Raw genomic sequence first — 14,693 nt, 5'->3', positions numbered from 1 at the left:
CGGCGTCCCTGGGTCTTCGCGTTGGGAAACCGTGGCGCACCCACGGGTACATCACGGCGTCGGTGGGGATTGTTGGTACAACGGGGAGATCTATCGGACCACCGGGGTGCGAGAGGGGGCTAAGCGGCAAGCAGCGCCGGGAGTGCTGCAGCAGCGGGCGGCGGGGATGGCATTGGCGAGGATTGCCATGGCGATGGCAACGGCAAGGTTTTGGGATGGTTTCGGGATTGAACCGCTCCTTGGGGAATCATCACCAAATTAATTAGTGCGTTGTTGTCCGCTCCCGTCAAACACGGATGCAATGTGAAGCGTTAGATAACGTGATTGTATGGCCCAAATTAGTTGGATCAGACCCTCCGGATCTTTTATTAGTAGTGGAGAGGAATACTTTCAAAAATGAAAACACCAGGGACAGCTCTAACCCAATGTTGTCTGGCAGTCATGGCGGTGATACAGGCCAAAGATCATGTCGCAACCAAGGCCGGTACAAGCACAATCCGAATGCCTGACCAACTCAAATTATTACAATTTGTACTGATCTTCTATACTTAATAGCTTTTTTTTTGCATACTACCATATTAGCAAGTTTAATTTTTCTATTATTTATTTGGCATAGCTAAACATATATAGATATTGCTAACTGTTTGTTGTAATCGGTGTTTTAATTCAATAGCGTGCTACAGATGTTTAAGCAGGGTGCAAATAAACTAGATTTAGATGTGCGCCTTGGCGCACGACCCCGCGGAATTTGCACCAATGAAAATCAGGTGGGTAAATGATAATGCACTATTAGCTCAGTATGACTAAAAATTGAATATTAGACAAGAGCACCAAAAATAACTTTAGTGGAGCAAATCCGAGTTAAAATTGTATGGCAGCCCAGATCTCTAAAATTACACAAATAGCTCAGGATCACAAGACAAACATGCATACACAGAAGATAGATACAGATGATCCACATGCATAATAATATTGATGAACCAATAAGTAACACATCAATGTGGCCAACAACAAATCCATGGCAGACATGTAGATCAATGTCACACACAATAGTTCTTGAACAAAGGAAAACATTCTCTCCTGGCTATCAAGCCTTTCAATCTAAAAGCGAACTGACTCTTGTACAAAGAACAGTCTCTGTTTCTCAAAGTCAAAGTATGGTAAGACTCATTATATTGTCATCTTCAACAGGCAGTGGCAACGGCAGCAGGCACATCCCCGTGTCTGCAAACATTGTACAAACAACAATCTACGATCCATTCATTTACTCATAACAGGAGCATCTACAGAACAAAGGCGGTAAAAAGAAGTCGAATGGAAGAAAAAATAGGACGTCACATACTGTTCTTGCTTACATAAGTATGGTATAAGACTCATTATATTGTCATCAACATGCAGTGGCAACGGCAGCAGGCACATCCTCGTGTCTGCAAACATTGTACAAACAACAATCTACGATCCATTCATGCACTCATAACAGGAGCATCTACAGAACAAATGCGGTAAAAAGAAGTCGAATGGAAGAAAAAATAGGACGTCACATACTGTTCTTGCTTACATAGGTTGAAGATCACTTCCGGCCCAGGGCTTGAGAGCCATGGCTTACTAAGAATCATCAAATAAAAGTAAGATTTAATATGCAAAAGAATCTAATAGGGAGGGAGACGACTCCTAGCTAACTTCCTTGCAAGGTAAAAAGGAAGGCTTCTCAGAGTTGTGGTTGCTCTTGGCAGAGGCTACATAGTACTGCGAGCTCTTCTTACTGTGGAATGTGACCTGCTTGGCTTTAAGCTGCATGTTCTTTACATCAACCTTGTTACCACAGATGGCAATGGAGATGTCCTCACAACGAAATAAAAACAATGCCTCTTCAATGATTCCAACAAAATAAAGAATCAGTACACTTCTACTTTGACATAATAAAAACAATTCCAAACTCGCGTAAGAGTTTGGCACCAAAATGGCTCTTCAACGAAATTTTAAATATGCGTATTTATTTTACAGTATAGTGAATATGACAAAGAACACATGAGTAACTAAGGAAAAATATTAATCATTTATGATCTACTTAGCATTCTTGTCTAATTATCCATTTGTAACTAAGAAGAAGATTATTTTGCATACCAAAGAAGCACACAATTAACATATTTTCCAAAATCTGAACTCATAAATATGCCGTTTGTTTAGCCAGATATAAAATGTCTGCTTGTTCATTTAGGTGAAAGAGATTCAATATAATTTATGTAGTTTTGCACATAAATATTTACGACGCCTATGCATCAGACTGTTCCCACTAAGAACAGAAGCTACCTTTTACTGTATCATTAGGCAAGGCAGGTAGCTGATCTGTAGCTGAACCAATATCTTCAGACCCAACCAGAAGATGCAACTCCTGAAACAAGGCTCTTTCAAATAGGGCATTCTTGAATTAACTTCGTGATTTTATAATGCAAAGAAAACCAGGAAAGAATTACTTCTCAAACAACTATAGCATAGAAATAACATTTCAGCCAAAATCTAATATTCATCTAAATCTGATCTCTTATTAAGTTGGTAGAAACTGCCCTGCTTGTGCACGACCCCGTAAAATTTACACCGATGTGCACTTTGTATAACGATAATAAAAATTAGGTGGGAAGATGACAACGTGTTTTTAGGTATTACAAAACAAATGCGGCACGATAAAGCACACCAAATCACGAACTGAGTAGCTAACTCTTATATACAATCATGAAAATTTTAAGAAAGAAGCAGGAGACGAAAAGAATTCCATTTCTATGGTAAAAAGAAGAAAATAAAAGGTAAACCTTTGGACAGACGCTATTTTACAATTATGCTTGTGAGTGTTTATCCACAAGCAGTGTCACAAGATGCTGCCTACCGACCACAAATGCGGGGACCCAATACACCAAGAGTCCAAGGCTTGCTCGTGGCCTGTTCATCGAATTTCACTCGCGTGAGACCACGTGGTAAAGATACGGGCACATGAGACTAAAATCAACAGCTTGCATATATGTAATATGCAGTACTCTCATTCCAACACAGCCATGAGAGTCGTCAGTGATGAGAAACAATCAACCATGATAACGTGGGTAGCAAAAGGTTCTTTGTTTCCTCTCTTGGAATAAATCTGGCACACATCTGAACATAACTGTTTATTTCCAGAGAGTACGGAAAAAGAGGGGGGGGCACTACTAAAATCATATCTACTGCATCTAATAGCTAGGTTCAATTATGTAAGTTATTTGGTTCATGATAAGTCCAGATAAAACACCAAACTCAGTTTGAGCTTGTGTTAAGAAAAACGAAGAAAAAATGAATAGGAAACACATATCTTTGTACTCGACTATATATTAAAACGAAAAAGAAAGAAAAGGCAAAGGTTCGAATATTTGCAAAGTCATGCCTTTTGGTTCTCCCAACACCATCTGAATTGTAGTAGCATTACTTGTTAATCTGGAAATAAGTTTTCAGATGCCATCAACTCCGTCAGCAATGTGCTTTTCTTGTGCTTGGAATCAAGCCAGACATATGCAGTGATTTAATACACCCTCCAAAACAACAAACATGGCACTGTTATTTAACACATAAAAGTTTTAACCGAAATAACTCAAAATATGTCTAATGTTATCTTTGTTATCCGAATCATGTGCAACAATTAGTGGCTCAGACTCTGTTCCCATACAGACCACGTGAGATAACACCGAGCGGTGTACTGGATCGAATCTACGATGGCAAGTGCAGGTACCGCAAGTCCGCAACCATCCATCCGGTCAATGGTCACGCCAACCTGCAGATTAGGCCATATCCCTCCACAATAGATTTGTGTGATATGTCCAACTACAACCCTGGATCTCTCTCTCAACCTCATGTTAGTTTAGTATATGAATTTATTGGTAATTTTCTATTACTTCCTATGACTGTTTTGTAGAAATGGGGGATATTCCTGTTCAATTTCAGGTATGCCATTCGCTTGACAATATCATTCGACTCTGAATACCATGGGTTGATCTAATACATGAGACTGATACAATTGAATGACTGCTATTTGTTGTTCTTGGACTGTAGGGTTCTACCATTTCACACATAATCATATACTTACTTAAATCTACGGAAATATGAAGTGACTCTTATGAACAAACTTGCATTCTATCTACAATTCAGGATTACCGTGGTGCTGTTTCCCTAGAGGGCGTGCTTGCTAAAAAAAATATTTGATTGAAACTGGGGCATGCTTACTGTTGGATGAACATATAGCCAGACATGGAAACATCCATACCTTTAGGTATGTGATACTATACCTCATTATAAAAATATGCACTTCCTTATTTTTAAGGGTTACTTTTTATTCCTTTAGTTTGTTGATATATTGCAAATTACAGAGATGTCTCAAGGTATTACTTGTTTGGCACTTGAATGTGAAGCCTAACTACACCTTGATTTTTCATTTGTGTCCTATTGCATTGAGAATACGAGTACTCTGAATTCTGTCCCCGGGATGTTTCAAGGTTGAAGACAAATAAGGGCACCAATGTGTTTTTGGTTTGAACATAGATGCTATCATTTCATCGTATGTCTATACTGCAAGAGAAACACTGATGTTCAGTTTGCAAACTTACATGGGCAAACAATCTTCTCCAAGGTTAAGCACTTGAATAGTATCTCTTCAAACCTACAGCTTGACAAATGTAAGATTCTAATTAAATACTGCTTTTTTAGCTTAATTCTAATTAAATAATGCTGACCAAATGTTTTATCCAAGTACTGAGTTTTATCTGTAGTTAAAACTTAAAATACCACTACTTGATTACACAGGTGATAACGACAATTCTAGCATCGATGAGAGAATCCGGCATGGCCGGTTCTTACTGTCTTCATGTTTAATATTGTTCTATGCAGGCTTGCAGACTGTTGAATAAGATTTAGTAAATGTTTACAGGTTTTCCAACTCAGGAACCATCTCATTTTGTATACCTTTGGTTATTCTTCCGCTCAAAATGGTTCAAGGTGACACTAATTTCTATCCACACGCATTTATACTGCAAGGTTCTCATAGCATGAAATTTCAAAGTCTGCCGCTCTAATGCATCCACAATACAGTTAAGTTATAATATGTTGAATTATTGTGAAAATAATATCGTCAACCTATGTTCTTCTCTCATGTTGGCTGTGTGTATTAATCATTAAAATATGGAGATACTATAATTATGTATACACAACAACTCCCAATTAATGTCCCACTGCAACGTGCGGGGTATCATCAAGTTCACACAGTAAATTCAGCTCGGAAACACAACTAATCCACCATAGTAAATTCATGCTTGATTCCTCAATATTTATAAAACATACTTTTCGTTTGGGAATTGAACATTCTCAAATGGAATTTTTTATGCACACATTTAGACGGAGAGAAAAGGTATACTCCGGAAAGTAGTGTCCCTGATCTAATTGCTCACCTTGTGAAGTAATCACACGTAGTATAGTTCGAAGCCAAACCAGTGGCTGCATCCGTTGGTAAAGTCAAATATTCGAGGAGGAACTGAACATATAAGTATATGTTGCTCTAATCCATCATCGAAATATTGGAGTGGTACCTAAAATTATAACAAAGTAAAAAGTGTAAATCTCTCTCTGATATTTACCTCCATAAAGAAGATAATTGTGGCACAGCGACAGTAGAAGGAGGGGATTTTGGGTATCACATATAAATATTCATTTTTGCACCATGATAATCTTCAATAAGCACATACGAAGATTATCATCACTAAGCGCAGAACAAACATCCATATGTAAAATACACATGAGTTTCTGAATTAGTGGAAACATGAGGAGTACAATAAATATTCCGTGGGACTGCAATTAACCAAAAAGATTCGCACATAGCCTGATATTTTATCTAATTAATCAAATAACCAAGAAAGGCTCAGGAATGGAGAGGCGTACACATCATTTCAGAGAGACGCAGCCACCGGCACCTGTGTGGAGAATCATCGTCACTGGTACAACGACTGATGCTGAAGTCTGGAGTATTGACCCTATCTACTGCAGCTACAACCCTCACAATAGACCCTCCACAGCATCTGCACACGGGGCGACCTGCGAAAGGCACAGATAGGCAGATGAACCCAATGTACACAAACCCATCACAAGAAATGTTTCTTTTGCCTAGCTGTAGTGTTTTGGCATTCTCTGAACTGCAACAACGGATGTGCTTTCCCTGGACCAGGAATCATACAAAAGCCCCACCTTGCTCTTTCTATGAACCACTGTTCTTCCTCTGACACAAAATCAAATATGTAGGTATAAAAGGAGGAGAGCAAATGTGGAGATGTACCTTGTTGCCTTGGTGGTGCTTGGTGGGGAGGGAGACATGATGGCCCTATATATAGATAAAAGTCAAACTTATTCTTCACAATGGTCCTCGGCATAGATAAAAGTCAATGCTAGGGAGGCAAGGATTTAAGAATCAATCGTCAGTGCCGTGTAGTATACCAGTTCATATACAATAGCTAAGAAGAGACCATATGCTTCAACAAGTTACCTAGGATAGTACGTTCCCACATGTTCTAGGTGTTTAAGGACTTGCTTTTGATCAGCACAACAGACACAGCTAGTGCCATCACAACACAACTAATCACCACAGAACGAAACCAGGACCAGTTGCATATAGAGAAGGCAAAGATTAAATAAGCTTTAGGTGCTTGCAGGTTAGATATAAGATGTTATATCGCAAGGAAAACTTAGTAATTTGTAGGTGTAAATAAGAAGTATAAAAAACTATCAACTCTTTTACAGGTTCATCTCTAATCAGAGGCTCCATTCGTCATGTGAAAGAGAACTATCAACTCTTTTACAGGTTCATCAGTAAGCAGAGGCTCCATTCGTCATGTGAAAGCAGCAGGCATGCAGCTGTTACTCAGCAACTCAGTGAAAATCTCCTCTACTCAAACCAAAAAACACACCATGTGTAGGCATATATATATATGGATCTGCACGAACATACAAGATTTGGGGGATTAAAAGAGAGGGGGGGAGGAGGAGGAGACAAATCATGAGGAAGGGAAGATCTTGGGCACCTGTGTTCCAAGTGAGCCTGGCCGTGGCAGTCCCCTGCCGTTGCTTGCCTCCATGGTAGGCTGACAGGCGGGTTTGGAAGCGATGACGACCCATTTTATTGCTGCTTGCCAGCGTCTATCGCCGGCGACCTCGATGCCATTTGTGCCGCCTCGGTAGCCGGCGGCCTCGGTGAGTCCTCACGCTACTGGGCCCTGGCCCCGGCACCTCTTCCTCCTCCTCTCCTGATTCTTTGGCGTGGAAACCCCTGAAGGGAAGCCCCATGACGAACCCTAGACGCGAGTGTGGAGCAGGGTGGAGGATGGTGATGATCTAGCCACCTCGTGTGGGCGCGGCGCGGCGCCGAACTGCTGCTTCCGCCAGGCATCCTCCGAGAGAGAGGGAAGGCACAACACGGCGCCATCTTGGTGGAGAGAGCCGGAGAGAGCCGGCGGCGGCTCGAGAGAGAGGAGAGGATGGATAGCCGGATAGGTGAGATGCGAGAGGGGGCCGGGTGGGGCGATGCGATAGGGGATCTGTGAGGGGAGGCGGCGGCGGGGGCGGCATGGCTGGGGGGCGCGAGGCGGAGGCGGAGGGGAGAAGAACGAGCGAAGGGATTGGCCAGGGTTGCGTGCTCTCTCCCCTATTTGCGCCGGGCCGGGATGGGCTTTTAGTGACCCATGGATAAAAAGTGGGTTTGTGGGAGGGCCTCAGCGCCCTGGACGAACGGCCGGCCAAGATCGCGCCACGTCACCTCGATCGAACGGCCAAAAATCCAAACGCCTGTGAGAGCCCCATGGGGGTGCAGCAATCATACCGTGGGATGGAATTCATGTACTATTGTCCCACTTTAGTTGATTAATTTTGACAGTTGCCTCTATTTTCTATAGCAAGTAAAACATTGGTCGTATATTCCTTATTATACAATTGTAATGATTAACTTGAAATAAACTTGCTTGTGCTAAATCTAGTTGTATTTATAACCAAAGTTCCTTCCTGAATTATTTTCAGTAATTATAGACATTTTGCAATATGTACATATTTGGGTTAAACATCTGTAAAGAATACAACGTACCAAATATCTTAATTAGTGTTGTCTAGTATACGACTAGGTAACCAATTACTGAAAACTCTAGAGAATAAATTAAAGAATTATCATGATTCTAGGTAACCATTATTGAAAAAATAGTGATGTCTAGTATATGACTAGCTAAACATTACTGAAAAATTCTAGGAAACCATTAGTGATGTCTAGTATATGACTAGGTAACCATTACCGAGCATTTTTTAGGCCTAATTTTTGGATGGGCCTTTTTGCCTACCGGTAAATGATTTCAATCAATATGCATTCACGAAGGCAAAGCATGCATTTCAAGCATTTTTTTGTGTGAGTGCCACATGTCCTCCTTCCCTATTTAGGCATTCATGTCGTCATTCAGCTCAAACATTTTCACAATCATGTCGATGACGGTCCAATCCCATTTGCTTCCGTTATCACACTACAACAATCTCTATTACTATCATCCTTCATGCTACCCATCGATTTGTCGCTACAGCCTTTCCACTCGCTTCACTCTAACAATATTCCCATAATATTCTTCGTAGTAAAATTTTGAATTCTCTATCTTTGATGTTAGTTAGCCATGATGTTTATTGGACCTGATTTCACAAACCATTTTGTTTCTCGTTAAAAGACTATACATGTATCCATTAATGAGGGCACGCATGACCCCATCGAGTCGGTTACATGAGAGCACCAAACACCTCCTCATTTTTGTTCTTTATTGTATTTGTATTTATAGATCACAAACATCACCGCGGTCATTTAGTGTTGATCTAGCATCTTCCACCTCCATGACCTCACTCATCGATTGTTAACTACCAGTACTAATTTCTCTCTATGCTACCAATTGGTTTGTCGTTACAACCTTTCCACCAGCTCCCCTCGCACCATGTCTTATAACACCCTTGGCCGCCGATCTCTCCAACGTTTTCCAACCGCAAGTCGTCTTGTCCACAAACATCCTGCATCGTCACTACCGAAGGGCTACACATAGTCATTTGACCATCGATCAAGTATTTAATTTTGACCAGTCGAATGAGGAATGCCCTCGAAGGCGGGAGGGGGTAGATCTTTGAGATGCCACTAGACAATCAAGAGATATGTGTAGGAGGAAGCCGCAAGGAGTAAGGGGAAGGGTGATGATCATCACCTCGTCATCATGTTCTCCCTTTCACCCATTCCGATGGCTAGTTACTTGTGTCATTAATACCCCATCAACTAAAATATCTTATCATTTTATCCTATAATTTTTTTATGGTAAGAATCCTCTAGCTGCGATTCTTATTTTTGTGGTCAACATGCTTCTCAAGAAATTGGCGTTCACAATTTTTTCGGTAGATGAACCTAATGATTATCTTACGCAACATAAGTTCAACTTCCGGGCTCAAAGAAATTAATATTCATTTGTAGATACCTAGCCAAACCCATCACTATGCTGACCCAATACCTAGCCAAACCGATACTACTCCGCGCAGAGTAACGAGCCAACTCCCCACATCGCTCCTCTGTCGTCTCCTCCAGGCGACGGGGGAGCGAAACCCTAGATCCCCGCCCCCTGCCCGCATCCTCGTCACCTCCCGAGGCCGCCGCCGGCGAAGCCGTGCGCCGCCAAGGACGGGGGCGGCGAGGATCTATGCCTCTTGGCCCCCCGCATGTCTGCTTTGGAGGGAGGCCTCCATGCCGGTCACGGAGGTCGCCGCCGCCCGCGCCGGGCTCCTGCGCGTGGCCCGCCGCCGTCCTGCTCGTCGCTGCTTCCCCGCCTCCCCCTCGTCGCGCCTGTGCGTCCTCGCAATGGTGCCTCTGCGCGCCGGCCCTGGCGGCGGGCTTGCGGGCCGGACCCGGCCTTCGCTGCTCTCTGCAGCTCGCCGTCCGGTCTGCAGCTCTCCCGTTCGGCCTTGGCGCAGCCCTGGCGGCGGGATGCTGGCCGGCTTCGGCCTTCGCTGCTCTGCAGCTCGTCGTCCGACCATGGCGCGGCCCGTGCAGCTTGGGGTGGGCACGGTTTCCGCCAGGCTTGGCGCTGCTCGACTGCCCGGTGGCTGCCTAGTGCGCCGTTGGCGCTTGCGCGCGGGGGCTCTGTTGGGTGGGCTCTTGCGGGCTCAGATGGGCTCCTGCGGGATCTGTTGGGCGCCTCCCAGCTCCGTTTTCTGTTTGGTGGACGGCAACGTGGTACCCTGCTCGGCGGGCCACCTCTTCTGCTAGGGCCTATGATGGACCTGACGACAGCGTTGACACTCCAGGCGAAAGCTTCACACCATTGGTGCCCATGTTGGCGGTGCCCTTGGGTACCGTTTTCCCTGTTGAGGTCTTCATCGGGGAGCTTGGTCTCCTGCTGTTGCGAGTTTCTTGCGTTCTCCGGGTGAAAACCTCTGCTCCTTGGAGCGGGCGACGGCGACACACTGTGCCGTTACCTTCTTGAAGGCACCTCTTTTGGAGTCTGTGTTCCTCGTGGTGTTGTAGATGTGTGGTAGTTGCGCTTGGTTGCCTTGTCGTCGAGGGTGGTGGATGCTGGGGCGGCGGCCCCGGACGGCTGACGTGCGCCGAGGCGGCGGCCTCAGATGGTCTTGCAGCGATGACTCCATGGGGTGTGGTCATGGTCTAGCAAGGCATGGTGGCGTGTTCGTGCTACGTGTGTAGCGAGCTCGTCGGCCCGGCCTATGCGATGGGGTGGTCGGTGTGGCTGGCAAGTCGGGGCAGCGGCCCCGGATATTTTGGCGTGGCGTTCGTGGTCTACGGGTGGTCGCCTTGGTAGTTTGGGCTACATGATGTCCATGCTGTGCGGCGTTGCGGCTCGCCTCCGAGTAGGGGACATCGGAGCAGCGGCTCCGTGTTTGGTGGTGTGTGTTTGGTCTTCGACGATCTGGTTTCGTGTGGGCGATGAGGCCCCGACTGTTGTGCGGTTTTTTCGGCCGGTTTCCCTTATAAACTCGGCCACTATGTATGGTTTTTGGGCCCGGTTTCCCTGATTAACTGAGCTAAATCTTCTTCTATTAATATATCGAGCAGCTCACCTGCCGAATTCTCAAAAAAATACCTACCCAAACCCATCACCAAGGCCACTATTACAATATGAGCTTAACATTCCATTTACATCGCCTAGTTTCTTTTTTTTTGGGTCACGTGTGTGCATCGATCCGCGAGTATCTGGATCGGATGGTGCGGACCTGAGCATGAGAATCAGGGGGTGCGTTTTGGCCATATGTTCTTCCAGCAGCCACCCGAGCATCATATCGGTAATGGCTTTCGAAATTATAGAACTACCTTCACTCTTCCATTAGCCCATTTCATATCATCATAGCACAGTGACGCAGAGACCGTCCCGGAGCCGTCAAGGCAGAGCGCGTATTCTGGAAGGACAAGCAGACGTACATGAGAGAGAGGAGGGCAGGAAAGTGGCAGAGGAGCGCCAAATATGAAGCAGAGTACGCCAAAGGAGAGGCGTCGACATGGGGGGAGGATGATGAACGGTGGTTGTGGAACCTCTCAAGTACCGCTTCAGAGGACACCCCCAGCGAGGACGAAGATTTCGACTTCTGATTAGTATGTGTGTGTGTCGAGTCCGTGTGTCTAGCGGGTCATGCGTCGACCCAGTGTTAAGTGATTTGTTCGCGTGTGGGTGTAGTTCTGTAAATGTTTTGGTTTGTGTGTGGGTCTAGTTCTTTAAGTGTTTTGGTTCCTGTGTGGGTGTAGTTCTTTAAGTATTTTGGTTCCTGTGTGTGGGTGTAGTTCTTTAAGTGTTTCGGTTCGTGTGTGGGTCTAGTTCTTTAAGCGCTTTGGTATGTGTGTGGATCTAGTTATTTAAGTGTTTTGTATCGTGTCTGGGTCTTAAGTTCTTAAATGTATCACTTTTGTGCATGTCATGTGGACACACATAAGTTTTGGGGCCATTCCCTAAGTCCGAGGCTCGATTTCTGACGAAACCCTAGTTCCGTTGACCGCGCGATCTACCCCTTTGACTGCATCCCATCGGGGGTCCCCCGGTGGGCATATGCCTCCATTTGAGCTTGGTTAGGTCATAGGTACATGTGGTAACAAGGATCATCCCATATGATCTCAAGTTTCTCTCCGGTTCACCTCCGAGGGAGTTCCCCCCTACACATCCAGAATCTGCCTAAGTGTAGAACCCCATGTCCGAGAAGCCAGACACACCTGGGGGTAGCATTGGATACAAAACGTTCTCAAATCACTTTTGTGCATGCCATGTAGACATACACAAGTTTTGGGGCTATTCCCTAGATCCGATGCTCGATTTCAGACGATACCCTAGTTTTGTTGACCGCGCGGTCTACCCCTTTAACTGCATCCTATCGGGGGTCCCCCGGTGGGCATATGCCTCCATTTGAGTTTGGTTAGGTCATAGGTACAAGTGGTAACAAGGATCGTCCCATATGATCTCAAGGTTCTCTCCGGTTCACCTCCGAGGGAGTTCCCCCTATACATCCAGAATCTGCCTAAGTGTAGGAACCCCATGTCCGAGAAGCCGGACACACCTGGGGGTAGCCTAGGATATAAAACATCTCAAATCACTCTCTGATCCTCGATTTCTGAGAAAACCCTAGACCGGGATCCCGGCAGGGGATCTATACCGCCCTTATACATATATATAGGTTTCCCGCAAAGGGGTTCGCCAAAATAGCAGTGAGAAAGAAATAAACAAAAAAAAAATTGGGATTAACAATTATATGGGTAATAATTATCTTTGTAGTAAAAAAATGTAAAAATAAAAAATGTGCATAATTAGCTGTGCCGACGGCAGTGGTTGTGTCGTGGGCCACCGTCGGCACAGCAGAAGGGGAACCCAGCAGTCAGTCCCTGTGCCGACGGCCGCTGTTGCGCCGTGGGCTACCGTCGGCACAGTGTAGACGGCGTCGTGACAGTCTAACGGCTGGGCCCGCCTGTCAGTGCGTGTGCCGACGGTCGGAGTTGCGCCGACGGTGACCTTCGGGCGCCACCGTCCTGTGCCGATGGTCCGTTTTGCGCCGACGGTGACCATCGGTGTAGCCAGCTGTGTGCCGACGGTCAGCTCCGTCGCCGGTCGACGAGGGCTTCTGTGCCGACGGCCGCACATAGGTTGGCCGTCGGCACATAGGTTGGCCGTCGGCCCATGCCGTCTCTCCCGTAGTGTCATCTTCTAACATTGGTCGCTACATGTCGTGACCAAGTTGCGTGTATTTATCGTCAAATAAACTAAAGCTAGGCCTCCAAGACGCTGCAGCCCCCACGCCATTGTTGCCACCATCCAAAACGTGGCCATGGCCGTTGTACACTTGTACCGTCATCTATACCTCATTATCTCTCTACCTCCGCTTGCATCATTGCTGATGGATCACGGTTTGTATCTTGAGAAACTAATGTGCTCCACCTGCCCTTGCCACCACCTCACCGCTGATGAATGCCAATTTTGTATATATCTTGAGAAGCAATAGAGCTTTCAAAACGCTGCATCCCTATGCCATTGCCACCATTCAGAACGTGGCCATGCTTAGTCTTGGCCGTTGTACACTTGTACCAACGCATATATCTCTCTACCTCCACTTGCATTAGTTGCATCACTGCTGATGATACGGTTTTTGTATCTTGAGAAACTAATGTTCTTCACCTGCCAACGCATCACCACCGTTGATGAATGCAGCTTTTGTATGTATCTTGAGAAACTAATGTGCTCCACTTGTTCTCGCATCATATAACGCCGCTGATGAATGCGGATTTTGTATATATGTTGAGAAATTAATGTGTTTTTTATATATATCTTCAGAAACTAATGTGTTGTAGCTAGACGATGCCAACCGTATTGATATATCAGATAAGTAATGGCGTGTCGTAACTGATGGGTGCGATCATGGCATGGCTTGGGACGTTGTGTTGACGCTTGATCTAGCGGTGCATCTGGACGCAGTGACCTGTACAGCCAGGACGCATTCGAGGCAGTGCGTCGTCACAGTCCGTCTCCAAACAAGCTCGGTGTCTTCTTTTGCTTAATGTTATACTAGGGAGCATTGGGTCTTTGAAAAATATTTTCCTCCCCCCGCTCACCAGCTACGTGGTTACTTATTACTACAACCCAAATGAGTTCAAGTGGGATGTCGTCAGTGTTGATCGGAGCCAAAATATAGGCTGGTCATAGTGGAAAGTAATTTAGACTAGTAACATATGTCATGTTACTACTCTAGGTTACTACCTTCATAGTGGGTAGTAATTTATATGTGGTATCATGTATTGTATTATTTATTATATTATAGACTCGTCTTGCCTTAAGATGTGTGATGTAACATAGCTAGTCCCTCCATACTGAATTAATGGGCAATTACGCATTTTGAGAAATAAATTTGACTACTAATTTAGTCAATAAAATATAAGATATACATCATAAAAATTATATTATTAGAAACATTTTTTGAATATGAATCCAATGATATAATTTTTATGGCATATATCTCATATTTTGTTAACTAAATTTGTACTCAAACTTATTTCTCGAAATGCGTAATTACTCATTAATCCGGTATGGAGGGAGTAGTTACCACCTCAATCTCTTTCTTCATTTATTACTTATTAGCATATCATGTCACCAAAATGCCTT

At 44.7% G+C, this 14,693-nt stretch overlaps 1 long non-coding RNA gene across 3 annotated transcripts; it reads right to left on the bottom strand.

Annotated features, from left to right (window-relative positions):
• Nucleotides 1-1,143: 1,143 nt before the first annotated feature.
• Nucleotides 1,144-2,555, bottom strand: LOC124655105. 3 transcript variants are annotated; one of them, XR_006988571.1, is made up of 3 exons: nt 1,559-2,555; nt 1,356-1,452; nt 1,144-1,249 (listed from the first exon to the last, which is right to left on the bottom strand). It is a non-coding gene; the product is annotated as an uncharacterized LOC124655105 (long non-coding RNA). The 3 variants fall into 3 exon arrangements; XR_006988569.1 differs by having other exon boundaries at nt 1,144-1,224; XR_006988570.1 differs by having other exon boundaries at nt 1,144-1,224; nt 1,356-1,427.
• Between the last annotated feature and the right edge of the window lie 12,138 nt (nt 2,556-14,693).

Source organism: Lolium rigidum, chromosome 5 (assembly GCF_022539505.1).
Source record: "Lolium rigidum isolate FL_2022 chromosome 5, APGP_CSIRO_Lrig_0.1, whole genome shotgun sequence".
Taxonomy (NCBI): Eukaryota; Viridiplantae; Streptophyta; class Magnoliopsida; order Poales; family Poaceae; genus Lolium; species Lolium rigidum.
This window is presented reverse-complemented; position numbering and strand designations above follow the sequence as displayed.